At 35.8% G+C, this 20,571-nt stretch overlaps 1 long non-coding RNA gene across 1 annotated transcript; it reads right to left on the reverse strand.

Moving 5' to 3' along the window:
* Positions 1-6,350: 6,350 nt before the first annotated feature.
* On the reverse strand, positions 6,351-20,250 carry LOC145663727 (uncharacterized). Its single transcript, XR_014127258.1, has 3 exons — positions 19,832-20,250; positions 16,035-16,129; positions 6,351-7,029 (listed from the first exon to the last, which is right to left on the reverse strand). It is a non-coding gene; the product is annotated as an uncharacterized LOC145663727 (long non-coding RNA).
* Between the last annotated feature and the right edge of the window lie 321 nt (positions 20,251-20,571).

Here is a 20,571-nt window from a genome sequence, read left to right on the forward strand (position 1 = left end):
CAACATTGAATAATAAAAGCATTACAATAAAAATATATGATTAAAAATATTGATTAAGTATTGGAGTCAAACATACTTTCCAGTAAGAATTATATAGAGAGAGGATTTACTTTAAAGTGCGATGCAAACGAATATTCGAGTTTTAATCTGATTAGAAACAGGCCGGTAGCCAGCCCAAAAATGTAGGGGGGGGCCCGGCCGAAGTTAGGGGGGGCCCGATCCAACAATATTATAGTTCATTTGCAAGCATACCGTGAAACTTTTAGGGGGGGGCGGCGAAAATTTAGGGGGAGAATTTGAGATTCTGTCGACATAAATTTCCCCCTTCGTGGCCATAAGTTATCTTCGATCATGCTCAAAGTTGACTAATAATGTTTTATCAGTTTTCTCTCATTCATATATTGACCATTACCGGGGGAAAATCTTCTGAAATCGTCAATGCTTATAATTAGTTTTTCATTCCGAATCAAAGGATATCTAATAATGAAATATTGAACATAATATTTTGTTCTCAGCTGTGGATTTTAGATTTGCAATTCATATAATGTTCCCTTCTAATGGAATTTGAGAGAAAAGTAGTTGCCAAAGATTTATTTAAAGAAATGTTCTCAGTCCTCTGATGAAAATACGAACACACTTTAAAAAAGAACCGAATATTTCCTTCAGGGTTTGAACACATAAATTTCCAAAATCTAATCCTAAAGCTAAACCCAAAAGGATCGTCCGCGAGATGGACGCTGTGTGACTTGCTTGTGCGTGGCGACGAAAATATAGTAGGATATTAATATAATTGTTCGTTGAGGTGACATCTTATACAATGAAGGTTAAAATGTCTTACTATTATTATTATTATTATTATTATTATTATTTTATTATTATTATTATTATTATTATTATTATTATTATTATTATTATGAGCGTACTTTTGAATGTGCACTGGGAAATTAATACGTAACTTGTTATTATTTCTGAAATTTTTCCTGGATTGTATGTTATTTAATTTATTAGTGGACACTATCTTGTCTCCAGGTCATCGAATAAATGAATTTCGGCGTGTACTGTGGTGTAAATAGCATTACAGAAAGAAACTAGTTCGTTCCAAACATCACGGCTGAACTTAGTAATATTTTGCTTATGTTTTGAGCTGCCAAGGTAGCGTAAGGGTAACGTGTGGGACTCATGAGTTGTGTTAGACATCGTGGGTTCAAACCTTCTTCAGGCCAACCTCTGTTTTTTTCACAAAGCGATCGTGAGGAATCGAAGATTGAGTTTTCATACTAAATGAGAAATCGTTAAGAAGGAGGATGCACACACCTGTATCACGATGGAGACAATTTACGAATGTTGGTTGGGGATGAGCAAACAACATTTACAGGAATTACTAGGACGGATCGAACCTATTCAATGATCTGAAGTATCCACTTTTCATATTATTGGTCTTAGGAAGAAACACTAAACCATTTGTTAAACATTTTTTGCGTACAGTAATTTGTGGAGTAGCGGTAGCGTGCTGGATTTGCAACTGGAAGACCTCGGTTCGATTCCTCATCAAGTAAATTCTTTTTATCATAAAATAATGGTTACAAACAGAGATTCATCTCCCGTTGGAGAACTTACAAAGCATCACTTGTGAGAATATGAGTAAAGAGTGTATGCGTATCTTGTCATACAGTATAATGATAAGTAGTGTTCATTTATAAATTCGTCTTTCTCTCTGTGTCTAGTCATCTTTATCTTCGTCTCCTATTTATTACTTCTCTCTCTCTTATTGCTTCTCACTCTCTTGGGGGGCGCGGTGGCTCAGTGGTAGAGCGTTCACCTCTGGTGCTTGGGGTCCCGGGTTCAATCCCAGCCCCCGCCAAGTGAACTTTGTGGTGGACAAACACCGTGCTCGTGGGTTTTCTCGGGGTTCTCCCGTTTCCTCCCACTTTGTTCATTCCACCATTTTCACTCATCTCTCATCATCACCGTCTCCTTTACCCTAACCTGCGTATCCGTGGGACGTAAAACTCACAGATTTCATTTCATTTTTCATTTATTGCTTCTCACTCTCGTAAATCTGTTCTTTGTCCTCCAGGTTACCGTGTCTCAATCGAATCGCTGGGTCAGTACGGGTTCGAATCTTCGACTCAGTATCGGTCCATAACCAATCCACATCACCCAACTGATGCAATGGTCCACTTAAGCTCTGGCGCGTTCATTCTATCTGTTCGAATTAGAAAGTTATATTCACAATAGGTGAAATCGAGACTGGATGTTCAGAACAGATAAATCTTCAGAGATGACTAGAAAACGGTCCCTATTTGTGCTGATTCAAGAAAAGATTTTATTTATATTAGTTTGACAAAAAGTTCGTTTGCATCCTATAATTCAATGTGAAGCATGCAAGGTCTGTTACGTTTATAAAGAACATCCAATTTTTGTTTTGAAAATTTCTAACTTTTCATTATGATAGAGTTTGAACTTCTAATATTGACTCTTTCTAATAGATATTAGCTGTGAAATAGCACTCATTCATTTATCCTTTTCTTTGTTTCCTTGTTCTTTTCCTATTTTTTTTTTTTTTTTTTTTGTTGAATTTGTATTAGTAGTCCGGAATGGAGGTATTACTGGGTTTATTATAATGTATTTCGTATCAGTACGTTCAATGAACACCACCGAATTTATTACCGAAACACGTGAAACAAATCACGTGTGTTAAACTACTGACATTAATCTATATGTTTCAGAGCTCTATAATTTCACAGGAAATTGAGTATTTAATTTGACCTCCAAGTTTGGTATTCATTTTGAAAGTGACTTAACGATTGTTTCCTGTATTTTCTATGTATTCGAATAGTCCTAAAGAAATATATAATCTAAACTTACTTCTATATTCCTGTTGGATTTCTGGAAACGGAACTTTATAATGTTAGGTTCTTTTTTAAAATACTTTTAAATTCCTTATTTTTATCTGCGTTCAGTTTTTCTTCTCCCTCTTCTCTCCCTTTCCTCTCTCTCTCTATCTCAGCTCCCCAGATAGCACAGAAAAGTTTTTAAAAATGTTTAAAAATTTGCAGAGGCAAACTAAAAAGTTTGCAAAAAACTTGCCTTTTCAAATGAGAAAATTTGCCGAAAGTTCAATGCAAATAACGAAGTTGACGCTGGCTGAGTTTGCAGCAAAGTTGCCTCAGAAAACGAAAACATCTGCCAATACAAACGAAATGTTTGCGACTGCACAGAAAGAAAGTTTGCCAGGACTTTGCTGCAAATATTTTGTGCAAATTTTCTTTGACAAAATTTCCGAAAATGAGCTGATAAATTTGGTAAAAATATTAAAAAGTTTGCAGCAACATTGCAGAAAGTGTTTTTACGATCGCAAGATCATGTTTGCTGCAAATGTATCAGGTAATGTTTGCTGCAAATTTATAAAGTAATATTTGGGTCAAATTTATAAGGTAATATTTGTGGCAAATTTAGAAGGTAATGTTTGTAGCAAATTTATAAGGTATTGTTTGTAGCAAATTTATAAGGTAATATTTGTAGCAAATTTAGAAGGTAATGTTTGTAGCAAATTTAGAAGGTAATGTTTGTAGCAAATTTAGAAGGTAATGTTTGTAGCAAATTTATAAGGTATTGTTTGTAGCAAATTTATAAGGTATTGTTTGTAGCAAATTTATAAGGTATTGTTTGTTGCAAATTTTGTATAAGGCTAAAATATGTATCAAAATTCTGAAACTAGTGATCGAGGTTTAAGTCAAAATAATAACTGCTTGCGATTTAATATTATTAAAACAGAAACCACAATCTACCATTCCGGTTGCATACATGGAGTAATCACCTGTGACGTTTAGAAGATATTTTTCATTATTTCCAGGTTCTGTCTAAATGTAATCGGAATGAGACATTGTGTTTCGTATGCTTTAATAGTTTTTAGATTCCAAGCAGTTTATATTCTGACTTGTACCTCACTAGTTTCAGAATTTTTCTACATATCTTAATCAAAATTTGCAGCAATTGTCTTGAAACTTTTACAACTATATAAAAATATCAAACGACATGGGCTGATAAGGGTAATTTTTCGCCCATCGAATACCGGAAAAAAGAAGAGTCCGATTCAGACAAGTTTGCAATGTCTGTATATTGGAAGATATGTTTTGTATGTGAATATAATAGATATGTGAGAAAGAAAATAAGTCATAGAAATTAGTACCCAAAAAGAAGTGGTTTTGCGTCATTTTGACAATGTTTGCTGTCGTTGACATAGGTTTGTAGTAAGAAGGATTCGATGAACCTAAATAAACCAAACTCATAATAATATGACGCTGTGTAAGTTTTGATATGAGGATCAATTTATTTTGGTAGTGTGTCTTTCGACTTATGAGAGAACAGAATGTATCTAGCCTCTATAGACACTTTACATGTTTCCGGTGTTCGATGGGCGAAAAATGACCCTTATCAGCCCACATCCTTTTGAAGAGAGCAAATATAGAAGATAGTTTGCTACCTTCCAGCTGCACTTTTCTAGTTCATAAAATAAGAAGTAACTTATTAACGACTATTTTAACGTCATTTAATTTATATATGTGTATACATAAATACTTAAAAAAAATAGAAAACGCCTAAACCTGAATATTTCTGAAGGTTACATCAACGTTTATTCCATCACTTACTCTTGTAATGGACACGGAAAGTTTCTCTGGTTCCTCATAGGGAGATTTCGACTTAAAAGCGAGTCATTGAAACAAATCTAATAAATTTTACCTTTTAACGAATTTGGCCTGTACATTTTAATAAAAAATTTTACAAAGTCGGCTGCACAATACTCAGCAAAGTAGCAATTGACGACAAATTATCCAATAACAACACATTATACTCGAAGATAATGCACAAGGGAAAACAGACACTTCCAAATGCATAAACAAACATGGCGGCATCCAGATGGCTCCAAGAACAAAGGATTAAGCCTTTTCTAAATTATCATGTCGAAAAAAACCAGTAAAAATCATGGTAATGGCACAACCGCATTAGAATGTGTGAGAACAAGCAGATAAAAATAACTAAGAAGATTAGGATGAAACATTAAAAAAATACTATACGATAAATAAAGGGCATTATATATTTATTGCTTGATTTTGACTTTAGAATGACAATGTACTACAAACTATAACAATACTCAGTGATCATATTACAGAATTCATAAGGAGATTAACAAAAGCTGTTTTATAGAAAAAAAAGTTGAGAAAAGTAAGTTGTTGTGTATATATAAAAATACTTAGTACCAGATGCCAGTATCTGAAGCCTATTCACAACGCTTCGAACCATTTTTTTTTTTTTTTTTTTGAGTTTGAAAATCGTGCGAAAATGGAAGAAAATATCAAAATTTTGAACTCTGCCTTCTTCATATCTCAAATCAACCTGATTTCGCATCAAGCAGAGATAGAACACACCCGGAAGCTTTTGCCCCGAACTATCGGAACATGCATCCAGAAACAAACGTGTGCCAATATCTGGCGTATAGACACACACTTGATCGAGAAGCGACTCAGTCATCACTCACACAAACTGGTTGCATAGCATCTGCACGATACAGGGTTCATTTTCAAAATTCTTATTTGCAATCAGTTACTTCAGCTAAATACTATCTTATATTGAGAAACAAAAACATCCGGTTGTGTTTTATATATGCTCGCCATGCTTGGTGCAAATTCGGAGGCGATTTGAGGTAGGAAGTTGGAGTTTTCTGGTAAGGAATATTTTGCTACACGTTAAAATTCTCCATTTCTCAGTTTTTTTATCTGGAACCGAGGTCACTAACTATAAAACACTACATTGTGGTTTTTAACTATTATTTGCCGGTCTTCATGCTTTGGTCGATGCTGTCAAAAACGAGGTCCGTGAGGTGAGTACAATATACCTAAAAATCCATTCGTACCATGCAGTTTCCCTACACACTCAATTATAAAAATACTTCACACTTTCACCCTTTTCATGCTAATTACTTTATTTCGAAAAACAGGTGAATATTTTTGGGGGTAACTTTTCTTAGCAGTTACAACCCACTTGAGTCATACCAACTGATAGATTTATAAACCCAGTTCTCTGCCGATATCATTGACCAGCTCACAAAATACCATACGACCATTTTGTCAAAATTTAATATAATTATATGAATTTCACGGAAGTAATACGAGTTTGTATATATATATAAAGCATAGTGAATATGGTATTTGAATGATGTTTATCTTTCAGTTCATAATATAGCACACTACCTACAGCACAGATGCTGCAAATTATCTCGTGGATGAACAAAACAGTTATATTACTGGAAACTATGTACAATGCATCTTTGTTGATAACTACCCCGATGGTAAACATTAACTCTTGTTTCATATGCATACAAGCTAAACGACTCTCTTTTCATTATGAGCAACTTTCCTTGATTATCACCTAACAAAAACTAAATGTACAAAGCAGATCTATCAACCGTGTGCGGTTTCAACCATATATAAACAAGTCTTAAGTTGTTCGGATTACTTCTTACAAATAGTTACAAATATTTCGTAATCACTGTTCTTCCGTTACGCATACAAGCTAAACGACTCTCACTTTGTGTAACTCTCCTTCAAATTTAGCACAAAAAAAAAAAAAGAAAAACTAAATGCACAAAACAGACTTATCACCATGCGGTTTCAACCATATATGAACAAAGTCTTTAGTTATAGGTCTTGTTTCATACGCATGCAAGCTAAACAACTCTCACTTCATTATGTGCAACTTTCCTTCAACATAGCACCCAACAAAAACTACAAACTCAAAACAGACCTATCACCACTTTTCGCCATCACTGTTCTTCCGTTGGAAACTGAGACTGTGCTACTGTGAGTGCCACCTCCAGATGAGGATGCTCTCTCATCCAGAGTAACTCGAATAGTGCTTCCGCTTTCCTCAAATGAAACTCGAGTAGCACTTCCACTCTCATCCATTGAAACTCGAGTGGTGTTTCTGCTCTCATCCAAGGAAACTGGAGTACTTCTGCTTCTGCCTTCTCTGAAATAAAAATTCAAAGAATTATGCATTTGCGCTATAACATTCGATTATCAACATGATATTAAGACGAGAGTCAATTTCTCACTTATTGACAAGGAAATATCTGAGGACCACGGATGGCAGTTTTATGTTTACATGTCTACAGAATAAATCACGTACGTTGTATTGCTTCCGATGATTTCAGTTTGCTTCCGATACTTGGTGCTCATTTTCCATTAAAAACGGTATCGTTTTGAAAATTTCGCAATTGTTTCATAAACTACTCTTCATGATACAATCATCAGAACAAATTTCGTTTCTCTAGCTCCAGCGCTTCAGCCTGTGCAGCTTTTTCATATACGTTTTCCCGCTATTTTGGATCGTGTTTTTAATGTAACCTATACCTAATGATCCACTTTCGGTGGTCATAAACTCAAGATTGCGAATTGTTTAATACTTTGTAATTTTCCGCAAACTACTGTTCATGATATACCATGATAGCGAATTCCGCTTCTCTAGCCTTAGTTGTTCGCGCTAGGCACTTTCTAATCGTATATTGACTGGCGGCCCTATTTCATTCAAGATGGCGACCTGGCCAAAATTCTCTTTTTCTCCAAGACATAACTTGCTCTTTAAGACATACCTTCGCACCAAATTTAGTTTAAGTCCAACAGTTCGGGCTGCGATTTTATATCACTGAATTGTGATTAAATGGCCATAAGACTTTGAAATCCTCATACAACTGAAGGTAGCACATGGGACCCTCGAGATTCTTTGTTACCCCAATTTGTGATTTTAAATATACAAACGTTGTATGTCAAATTTTCGAAAGATAATAAGACTTCCCTTGTATTTTTGGTTCATGATGACATGTATGTTGTACATTAAAATCATTTACTTTAATGCTAATTATTGCAGGAATTTTAGAACAAACACAAGCAAAGAGTTGAATTGCTGCCTCACAAGACTCGAATTGTAAGGAGGACTATGAACTTCGGTACCCGATTTTTAAAAGTGATTCCTGATCTGGTGAATAATCGAGCAAGCAATTTTCTTAGCTTTTCATAAGGAACAACATAGCTTTCAGTTTTTAAAAACATCATGCTTTTTTTCTTTTTTTTGAACATTTTCGAAAACAACAATTTTTCTTAACGTTTCGTGAGGGACACTATTCGTTTTAAACATTTTTCATTTGTTGTATAGTCTTGGAGAGCATTACTTTATTTCTCTTTTTCTCAACTATAGCACCTATGTTTTTAGGGTGTTTTGGGATAATGTATATATCCCCGAATCTCCTAAAATGGTTGACAAAGTTGATGGTTGCAGACACTTTGTTTTATTACCACAAATACCAAAGCGGTCTTGAAAAATGATGAAATATATAAAGAAGTTCCTGAAAATTGAATGGCTCCTGTGACCTTCGACGTTTCGGAATTTGTAATCTTCGACTCCGTAATCCCAAGACGTTGGTCATAACTGCTCTAAATTTTTAAAACGTATTATCTGGGAAGTTAGAAAATGAGGCTTGGCCCTATATGCACCCGACGTCCTCTTCCGTTATAGAAAATGTACAGCACGAAAACTGAATATTCTTTGTAAACATAATTTTTTTTAGCATAATTTTATTTCCACACATGTTTTAACAGAATACACGGTCGTTAGATGCAAAGGCGCATGAGAAAATGATTCAAATCAATAACAGATTGGTAACCCACTCATATATCCTCTCATGAGAAAATAGCTACCACATGATATGGAAAAATAAGCAAATTCCTTCTATTGTAGCGAGCTAGCAAAGATACAAGGCAAAATAATATTAAAACAAAGACGAATTCATACCACTAAGAAACAAAATCGAATAAAACTCACGAAGAAAGAACTAAAGCAACTAGCAGGGAACAGGAAACAAAGAACAGAGTGCATATGGCGGCGTGGTGTCTATGTAACGTCATTCTTGCAGCATTGACTAGACTTAATGTACGTAGTAGCATTTGCCTGAATCCAGATTTAAGGATGGTTTGTGATCATGAATAAAAGTTATTAAGTTGTTTATTGTTTTCCCTGAGCCTATTACAATAACCTGTTTTATATTACTTGGATTTTGTTTAGAATAAACATCAACAAAATGTTCAACATGTCAAAGTAACAGGTTCGAAAAAAATGTTACTATAATGAAACATTTTTATCTATAAATAGAAACATCCTTCATTTTGAATTCAGGCAGGCTACAAAGAACGAACCTAGCTCAGTATTCCATCACATGTGGCCATCCATCACAGATTCCTCACGGGGATATTTTAATAAGCAACTTATCTTTCATTAATTACAACACACCAAAAGATGTTTTCGAGGGTCGAATGGCTTCCATACATTCCTGTGTGAGACAGCTATTAACTCACAAGTGGCAGCAGATATGTAGACTTTGCTTACAATTCCAGTGGTCTTTGATACTCCACGTGACCCCATTCTCATTTATACTATGTTTGCAATTCAATATGGCGGCGTTTAAGATCGTGACATTGCACTGGAAGTGCCCTCAAACATAAGTTGTCTACCCCGATTTCCAATAGTTGTGTTGGATCTGCCCATATTTCCTTCTTGACGGATCCAAACAGGTATTCTTCACATTTTATTGCCTACCTGATTTCAAAATGGTATGCATGTAGCAGCTCAATGGAATATTTGTGAAACGAATGACCACTACTGTCCTGCTTAGCAACTAGAACTTAATTTTAACACAAAATTTCATAAAAATCCAACTCTCATGATTCGTGTACTTTCCTCGTAAGCAAACACACTACAAACATATAAAAATCAGCGCCATTACACCCTCCATGTGGTTATAAAGTGCTTTCCCTGAAAATATGGATTTTCTTGCATTGGTTCAAACTTGCACGAGTATTTTTATTTTTTCATTATTTGAAAAGAATACTAGGGACGATATGAAGATTGCACTGCTTTTGAAGTGACAACTACTTTCATTTCATAATGACTACTGAATTTTTAACTGTTTCTTAGTGCTACTTTAAGAAAAAAAAAATCGCTGAATAACCGAAGCACATGCTTCAACTGATGAGTAATCATGGAAGAAAAGTTATTTATTACCATCAAAAGTGCCCTTTACACCCGTGTGCATCAACGCAGTTTAAACGAGCGTTCACTTAAACGCATTCAAAATTAAACTCTCAACTTTAAACGTGGCTGCCAGACTTTCGTTGCACCGTTGAAAATGGAAGTTCAGTAAACCTCGTTTAAGTAAACCTCGGTCAATTTGTAAAATTGACTCAGATTGCTTGTCATCTTTCGTCTCTAACCTTCTTTTAACGAAGTAACAAATGAAGAAATCATACCGCGTGCCGGGGTTTTCGACTTTCGAGATCGTGTGCATCTCGACTGAATATAACATCAAAGAATAGACTAATAAATTCTACCTGTAATAAAATAAATGAGTGATACCTGGTGTTGCAATATTAGTAGTAGTAGATTTTAGATTAGATTGTAGCGTGTAGTTTTACTATACTCATCCATAGTTAAGTAGTAGTACTAGTAGTAGTAGGAAAGGGTTAGAAGTCCCGCAGGGGTTTGTTGGGTTTAGTTCTAGGTGCACTTTTACTATACGGATACACAGATTGTAAAATAAAAAAAAAAAATATGGGCAAGTCTTTAGTTTGAACATTTTATGTCCAGAACAGAACCCAACTTAACCCCTGCGGGGATTCTAACCCGTTCCTACAACTACTACTACTACTACTGATACTATGGATACGTAGAGTAAAACTGCACGCTGTTCTCGACGTAAAATGGGCAAATTAAAGACTTCTGAATTTTTTCCATATATTTCACAATATGTGGTTGCGTATAGTAAAATTGCACTATTAAGATAACACTAAACTTATAAGAAAGAACAAATTTAATGTGGATCTATGTGGACCAGTGATGATTTCAGGAATTGGCCAGGGCAATTTCTCCCCGAGAACCATGAAATTCCATCGGGACCTATGCTCAATGCGGAATCCCAATATTTTCATTACTAACACATTTCATCCCCCAGTATACTAAAATTCGCCACCAGTAGAAAACATTAAGGAAAAAAAAGCTTGTGGAATCCACTGATGGAGAAAATTGATTCAACAACATATTTCATCATCAAAATGTTATTCTAATGTCTTTTACATCCTTTTCCTTGTTGGCATTTGCCTACAATTCCCAGTTAGCATAGGTAAAGTTGAGGAGCACTACCATTTATTCTTTCCACTTATGATCTAACTTCTTCTGCATTCTTAGTTTCTCACCTGTCCACCAGCTGCATACACATTTATAATATGCTTGCAAACTTATATGTTATAGATACAATAAGTGTAAAAACCACGGAGTTTGTATTTATTCAGATTCCAAGCAGGGCACAATTTGAGGGATCGCTCGTGATTTTGTCCGAGAAAGCAGGCACATTAGCGATGGTGGTGTGTGAATAAGGAAAAGAAAAGTGTGGAAAATGTCAGCCTACTGTTTTTCGGCGCAATTTCTCAAAATACATTCGTTACACGTGTAAGTAACATGTAATTATAGAAACAGCATTAAAATGTATGGTTCATAATTATACAATTATAGTGCATAACTAGATTGTAGTTATCACCTACTACAGATTGGTACGTATTTTTGGTTCTGATTTGCTCATTACTCGACCAGACGGTTCTACCAAATTTTGACACGTTCTTACATTTTTAGGTTAGGTTAGAGCTTTCGTTTAGCACAGCATGCACTAAATGAAGAGCTCCATGACTGCTTGCGGATTGATTTCAGGATGGCTCAGTATCATATAAATCAAGTGTGGACGTATAGCATAAAAACTACTGTGTATAAAACACGAACCAACTTGTGCTACGTGGCCACCAAAAAGCACGAATGCTATCTAACAGAGTTAGAGTAGCAGTGCAGAAGGGAGGCCCGAACGATAGCGATCGGTTGCATACATAGGGAGCGGGCGCGTCAACAACCGGGTATACGTATAAACGAGGACAGTGAAAGAGCACACTTACACATACAATAATTTCTTTATTACTAATAATTCATTTCAATATGCTGTGATAGATGGTAATTACTTATATTCACACTCATTCCTTCATGAAAAATATTTCACGTCGTATTTTACCTATGAAATTTCTATTTGGTAGAACCGTCTGCTCGAGTTCACCCTTAATTTGCTTACAGGTATACGCACCTCGACTATAGCCCTCCAGCTTCACCTTCGAACCGTAATAGGTTAAAAAATAGCTTGTTACGAGCAGCTTCCAAAGTTTGGTGCGTAATTTTGAGACGTGTGGCTTTCATTATATGAAGCTAAGTTTGTATGTGTCTTATACAATTGTACGCACAAGTTAATACCACTTGAGGAATAACTAGATAATAAGTTTTACGATAAATAATTGGATAAGGATTTTTATGCTATTTGCATGGAGTTTTGACAAAAAAAGAAAAAAAGTACTGTATTTATAGACATAACTTTTATGCCCTCCTAAGGTTAACCTTTACTGGAAAATTGTTTAGAAAATTCATTGTCGAAAATTCTATGAGCTGATTAAAAAAAAAGTGTATGTGGTTTATTTCTCATCCAGTTATTCCTCGTAAAACTCATTACCCAGTTATTCCTAGAGTGTTATCAACCAATTGCGCACAATTGGTTGATAACACTCTACGAATAACTGGGTAATGAGTTTTACGAGGAATAACTGGATGAGAAATAAACCACATATACTGCGTACAATTGTATACGACACATAGAAACTTAGTGAAAGCCACACGTCTCAAAACCACGTACCAAACTTCGCAAGCTACTCATTACAAGCAATATTTGAACCTATTACGGTTTACGCCAAGGTGAAGCTGCTCGGCTATATTCGAGGTGCGTCCGTAGTGAACAGGCAAATTTGCCATGGTGTAAGCAAATTAATGGTTCACTTCAGCAGGCAGTTCTACCAAATAGAAAATTTATAGGTAAAAAACGACGTGAAATATCTTTCATGAAGGAATGAAAATGTGAATATAAGTAATTACCATTTATCACAGCATATTGAAGTTAATTATTAGTGATAAAGAAATTATAGTATATGTAAGTGTGCTCTTCCACTGTCTTCGTTTATGTACATACCCCGTGCTTACGCGCCTGCTCCCTATGGACGCAAACGCTTGGGGCTCCCTACTGCGCTCCTACTGTAACTAGGTTAGATAGCATTCGTGCTTTTTAGTGGCCACCTATCATAACTTGGTTTGTGTTTTATACACAGTAGTTTTTATGCTATACGTCCACACGTCCACACTTTATTTATTGGTTACTGAGCCATCCCAAAAGTAATGGCGCTCTTCATTTAGTGCATGCTCTGGTAAAAGAAAGCTCTAATCTAACCTGGAAATGTTGAAAAAAAAAAGGTGAAATTCGGTAGAACCATATGTTGGAGTGATGAGCAAATTAGTACAAAAAATACCTACCAATTTGTAGTAGGTGATCACTACAAACTAGTTTTGCATTATAATTGCATAATTATGAACAATACATTTTAACGCTGTTTCTATAATCACAGATTACTTACATATGTAACGAATGTTTTTTTGAGAAATTGCACCGCAAAACAGGAGGGTGATATTTTAAACAGTGGTATTTTCTTATGCACACACCACCATCGCTAATGTGCCTGCTTTCGCGGAGAAAATCACGAGCGATCCCTCAAATTGTGCCCTGCTGCGAATCGGAATAGATACAAACTTCGGTTGTTTTGGCCATTTAGCACAGATTCGTGCGTGGTTTTGCACTTGTTGTATTTATAATATATAAGTTTGCAAACATATTATAAATGTGTGCGTAGCTGGTGGACAGGTGAGAAACTAAAAATGCAGAAGTCGTTAGCTCATAAATGGAAAGAATAAATGGTAGAGCTCCTCAACTTTACCTACGCTAACTAGGAATTGTAGGCAAACACCAACAGGGAAAAGAATGTTAAAGGCATTAGAATAACATTTTCACGATGAAATATGAATAACTGTTGAATCAATTTTCCCCAACAGTGGATTCCAGAAGTTCTTTTTTTTTTTTCATTTTTTATTTTCTAGTGGTGGCGAATTTTAATATACTGGGGATGAAATGTACTAGGAATCCACATTGAGGATGATAGGATGGTCAATGTTCCGTTAAGGGGGTCCAAAACTACACTGCACCCCCTTAAGCTAACCAGACCTAAGCTAATCTAACCAAACCTAATATAACGTTATATTATGTAATCAAACGAAAATCAATAGAAACAAGTGGTGTCAAAGACACTGGACCCCCTTAACGGAACATTGACCTATAGGATATGGTCATGAGGGAATTTCATGGTTCTTGCGGAGAAGTTCCCCCCGGTCAGTAGATTCACATTACATTTGTTCTTTGTTATAAGTTTAGTGTAATCTTTATAGTGCAGTGTTACTGTAAGGGCTACGGATCCACAGATTGTAAAATATATGGAAAAAATTGCAGACGTCTTTAATTTGTCCCGTTTTATATCGAGAACAACGTGCAGTTTTAATATACGTATCCATAGTATAAGTAGTAGTAGGAAAAAGTCAGAAGCCCCGCAGGGGTTAGTTGGGTTCAGTTCTCGACATAAAATGGACGTGTAAACGTATAGTAAAACTGCACGGAGAACAGAACCCAACAAACCCCTGCGGACCTCTAACCCTTTCCTACTACTACTTATACTATGGATTCGTATAAAACTACACGCTACAATCTAATCTAAAATCTTCTACCAATATTGCAACACCAAGTATTACTCGCTTATTTTATTAAATGTATAATTTATTAGTCTATTCTTTGATCATGTTCAGTCGAGATGCACACGATCTAGAGAGTCGAGAACTCCGGCACGCGGTATGCTTTCTTTATTTGTTACTTTGTTAAACGAAGGTTAGAGACAAAAGATGACAACCAATCAGAGTCGATTTTACAAATTGACCGAAGTTTACTTAAACGAGGTTTACTGAACTTCGATTTCCAATGGTGCAACGAAGATCCGAGAACCACGTTTAAACTTGAAAGTTCAACTCCTTCAGTGTGGGTGGCGAGTTAACTCGTGTCTTCAAAACACACCTGCTGTGCGGATGGCGTATATTTATGCTTTCATTTTGCTTTGGCTACTTTGTATTGCGTATGGCGAATATACTTGGCCATAGTATGAGCAATGTTATCCCGACAATATTTAGCGAGTTTGCGCTCAGCTGGTTTCAATTGTTGCTTAATTAAAAGAAGAAGAGGAAGAAAGAAATTAAAATAGAGTTTGTGCTTCGTCAAATACAGTTTTCATTCTTTGTTTTGTTTGAGAGCAGACAGCACAGTAACGGCTTCAAAACGATATTTCAACCATGCTGACATCGAGGAAGAGTTATTAATTAGTGATTCTGATGTAAGTGATTTTGACACAGATTTAGAATCAACATCCAAAGTTCTCGAAAAAAACTACACTTTTTACAGCGGTTCGCGTCTGAAAATTACGCACTGAAGGGGTTAATGTTGAACGCGTTTAAGTGAACGCTCGTTTAAACGGCCGTGTGCACCAACGAAGTTCAACTGTTGAACGAGGGTCATAACCAAGCTCGGTGTAAATGTATGTTGCACCAACAACGTTCATGGTTAAGTCTCGCAGCCGTGTGCACCAACGAAGTTTAAACGAGCGTTCACTTAAACGCGTTCAAAATTAAACTTTCAAGCTTAAACGTGGTTCCCGGACTTTTGTTGCACCATTGAAAATCGAAGTTCAGTAAACCTCGTTTAAGTAAACTTCGGTCAATTCGTAAAATCGACTCTGATTGGTTGTCGTCTTTTGTCTCTAACCTTCGTTTAACAAAGTGACAAATGAAGAAAGCATAGGGCGTGCCGGGGTTTTCGACTTTCGAGATTGTGTGCATCTCGAATGAACACAACATCAAACAATGAACTAATAAATTATACCTGTAATGAAATAACCGAGTGATACTTGAACGTAAAATTGCTTACTCACCTTCGAGTTAACCTCGTTTTGCCTTGATTCACAAATCCTTGTATATTTCTTTATTGAATCTTGGGTTGTGTTGGGATGTGATTTCATAACAGCATCTGCATTGAAAAAGAATATTTTTGATCAAAATGTTAAACATCAAATGGTTTATTCTAATTTTTACACACATTATTTGAACATAGTGGTTGCCTTGTCGGACACTTTTCAAATACAACAGTAGTCGTCAAAATGCAAAGAGTCTAGCCGGATAAGAAGACCAAAGTGAGCGTTACTAGGAGTGAATTGCTTTGATATTCAACACCAAAAAACCTTCATATCAAAAGATGACTCAACTTCGGTCACTTTCAGATTTCGAATTGTAAAAAAATTTTAAAAAAAAAGTTTTTTTTCCCTCCTAGACTCGTCACTTGTAGTGCTTCGCACACTGCAACATTTCAACAACAGTATCCTCTATAAAATATCTTGCGTTCCAAAGTAAACGTACAACAAAGTGCAATAGGTTAAATGTTATAAAATGCATTCATTAAAACAAAACACTAGAAACAAACCACGAGAAATAGACCTATTTTCAGTTTTAAAAGACCTCGATTGAGCAGTTTGCTTCATTACACTTGAATGGGCAGAAACTAAAAGTATTTAATCTGAAACGAAAAGCATTTAATATTATAAGCTCCTTTTATCCCCCTTTTCTGATTGTGTGGTAGGATTCTCTCAGGGTATCAAACCTAAAAACATTACATTTACCATTAAACACTGAAGAAAATGTTTATATTATGGCCCATGGTGTGCATTACGAAAACCTCCAAATTCAAGTTCTCAAAGAAAATTCTAAACATTTGGAACGTATGGTGCAATTTAATATATTCTGGTCCGTTTCCTTTATGAGAATTCCGCAATTTATTTTTACAATATAAACACAAATGACGTTTAAGGTTTATTGTGCGAAGTCGTAAAAAATTATCATTATTTACTTAACTAAAGACTAATTCTATATTACCTTTTTTTTTTAAAAAAAAAAAAGTAAAAGTCTATGTGACACGACACAAATCCGCGCATTTTAAAATTCCGATACTTAATATTTATAACGACTATGTATTTCAAGTATTGACACAAGTTTCCACACTATAAATTTAATTCAAACTACTAGCACTTTTATGGATACCGCATTTTCATACACCTTATATTAAAATATATGTAACTAGTACTAACCGTGGATTATTTTGTATAATTCAGTGTTTTTAAACCAGGGTTTGAAAAAACCCGGGCTTTTTTGAAAAAGCCCAACACACCTGGGCCCATATGGGTTTTTTCGGGTTTAATCGTTTTTTTCGAAATATTTCAATGTCTTTGGGATAAAAGTGTTAAAATGTTATTTATATTTCAAGATTGTCATTGTCACAACTTGCAGCAATTTTCTACTCACTGCCTTTTTGAAATTTTACATTCAATCGCCGAGAAAATCTATACAGCAAATTTAGCATATCTTGTGCTTCCACCGTCAAAATTTCAACGTAAAAGACTGAAAATTGCGCTTCGTAGCGTAGATAGTCGCTGTTTTGAAAAAATGGTCGCCATTTTGACATTTTACGTTGGTATGCCGCCAAAATCTGGTATGTCGCGTACGTGTCCTCTGAAAATTTTAACTTAAAAGTCCGAAAATTGTACCCTGTAGTGTGTACGGTAGAGGCAGACAAAGGAATTGAGTTGATTTTGTGTTTAACGTCCCTTTCAGCAGCGAGGCTATGTGAGACGGGACTTACTGATTAAAGTGGAATCCGAACCACATGAGCTCCCTCCGGGAAGCAAACCCAGATCACCCACGCCGAAGATGCGTACACTAACGGCTTAGCCATGAAGGACCTCGGCAGAGAAATGAACAAATGTAGATCAAGTCATCCAGAAGCCTGACTGACGTTCGCCAAATATGAATACCAAAAGGGGTCTATTAATTTAAAACAAAGATACAATTCGTGTTGTATGAAATACACCTAAATAAATGTTTTAAAATTTCTTACATGAAATTAGCATCTTACAGCGTAAATAAACCTGTCATATTTTCTCCATGAGAATACGGGACATCTCAGATCCCCCCCTTCAACTTTCCAACACAATGAATTGAATAGTCTGCTTATGAACAAAAGTGTAATAGGCCGCGGTAACTAAGTGGTAGAGCATTCACTCTGGTGCATGGGGTCCCTAGTTCGATCCCAGCTAGCGCCAAGTGAGCTTTATGGTGGACAAAAACCTTGTGTGTGAGTTTTCTCGGGATTCTCACGTTTCCTCCCACTTTCTTCATTCCGTCATTTTATTCATTTCTCATCATCACTGTCACCTTGAGCATAGCTGGCATAACCGTGAGACTAAAAGCAAAAGATTTAATTTAATTTAATTTTTTTTTTCAAGAATATAATTGGCGAAAGTTCACTATCAAGCAGCTGCTTTACTCTCTTCGTACCCAGCAATTAATTGTATAGACTAAAGATGCCTAAAAAACTTAAGATGCGCTGTAAAAATGCTTTACAGGAAAACAATATGCAAATTATTTAAATCAGTGGTACAATCTACCTTCAATATTCTTCGCGCGTTTAGCAATATTTATTAACATGGTTGTATTTGCCAAAATTACGTTCGTCAGTTTAATCTGATATTTCTCCCTGTGTCGTGTGTAATTGTCAGGACCAGATTTACATTTTTCTAAGACCTGGACCAAAGCACAATTCTGTGCTAAAATAACTGAAAAAACAGAAATGAAATCTTTAAGTTTTACGTCCCACGTTTATGTCGGTTAGGCTAAAGGAGAGGGTGATGAGAGATGAGTGAAATGGTGGAACGAAGAATGTGAGAGGAAACGAGAGAACCCCGAGAAAACCCACCAGCACCACAGTCCACACGGCGCGAGCTGGATCGAACAAAGGACCCCAAGCACCGGATGTGAACACTCTACCACTGAGCCACCGCGTCACTCGATAAAATAACTGAGTGCATATGAAAGATGACTCTATTATATGTTATTTTCCACAGGCGCAGCGGTGTTCTTCTGCACAGTGTACAGAAGCTGTATATTATGTTTATATGTGGAGCGTTACTAGTATGACACCATGACAAGTTCTATTCAAATTCGTATCTTTGCCAAAACCCATTTAGGTTTACTACCCTCGCTTACGCGTATACCCATGATCATTGACGCGCCCACTTCCCACGGACGTACCCCGCGCAGGCATACTAGCATTGCACCGCCCTGGCTCGGTTAGATCGCACTCGTGCTTTTTGTGGTCATTTAGGACAGGCTGGTTGTGTTTTTGGACTGTAGTTCTTATGTCACACCACGAAGGCGTGTTTATATGGAAATCGAAAAAGAATCGTAACTTTTCAACAATTACTTCTGGTGGCCTCCTTGAATTTTATCTATTCATAGTGAGATATTTTCAAATATAACCTAGCGAAATCTTTTAGGAGACAATATAAAAGAAACCAATGAAAGTATCAATTTTTCAACAATTATTTCGTGTGGTGCGCCAAAAGTAAACCTGCACGTCACTTTGTGCATTAAATCATTGTTTTCACATCATGTTAAGTTCTTCACACAGAAATCAATCAGTTCTACTTGTAAATGTTCTAAAGGTAAGTAAAACAAAGAGTAAAATATTTGCATCCAATAAACCTTTCGCGCTATCAGATTGAAAGGTCCGACTCGATTCACTAGCAAGCGCTACACGAACATCGTATAATTCACATTTACTCCTGTAACATTTTTATTTTATACAAAATAAAAGAATATTTAACTATTACTGTGCACTTACCAATTTGTACAGCACTCTCTCTCTCTCTCTCTCTCTCTCTCTCTCTCTCAATGTTTTGATGTCCAGGAACTCATCCAACAGCACTCACACGCCGCAACACATAAAGAAAACAAACATATGACGTCTCTTTCGTGAAACGTCCAAGCGCAGTGAATTGTGGGTAGGTAGCTTGAAGACAACTTGCCAAAAGTTTGTAGTCGCAAATTGTTGAAACTACATCTGTATATAATTTGCTGAATGAAATTTGCTATAACATAAAACTTGAAAATAATATTTAATTTGCTAAGACATTCAAAGTTTGAATTGAAACTGTCAAGCGGACTAGATAGGTGGAAGCAAATTTGCAGAAAAATGCCAAATGTTTGCTTTTGCCAAGTTTTGAAACTACATTTGTATGAAATTTGTTGCATTAAATTTACTCTTTCATAAAAATTGCAAATGGTATTTAATTTGCCACAAACATTCCAAGTTTGCATTGCATTTTCCGCATATACAAAATGAAAACTTTCACATTATTTGGTATGACGAACAATAGGCAAGTTTACGGAAAACTTCTGTGCTATCGGGGTCTATATGTCTGTCTAACAGGCATACATCGCTTTCAACTGTTCATTCTGTGTGTGTTTAAGTCTCTCCCTACATTATCTTATGAATCTTGTTTCGTCTCGGTTTCATTGTTTCATTTTGTGTATACTAATATATGTACATTTTGAAATAAGAATTGCACTCATCTTTTTTGC

Source organism: Thermobia domestica, chromosome 11 (genome assembly GCF_964235325.1).
Source record: "Thermobia domestica chromosome 11, izTheDome1.hap1.1, whole genome shotgun sequence".
NCBI classification, from domain to species: Eukaryota; Metazoa; Arthropoda; class Insecta; order Zygentoma; family Lepismatidae; genus Thermobia; species Thermobia domestica.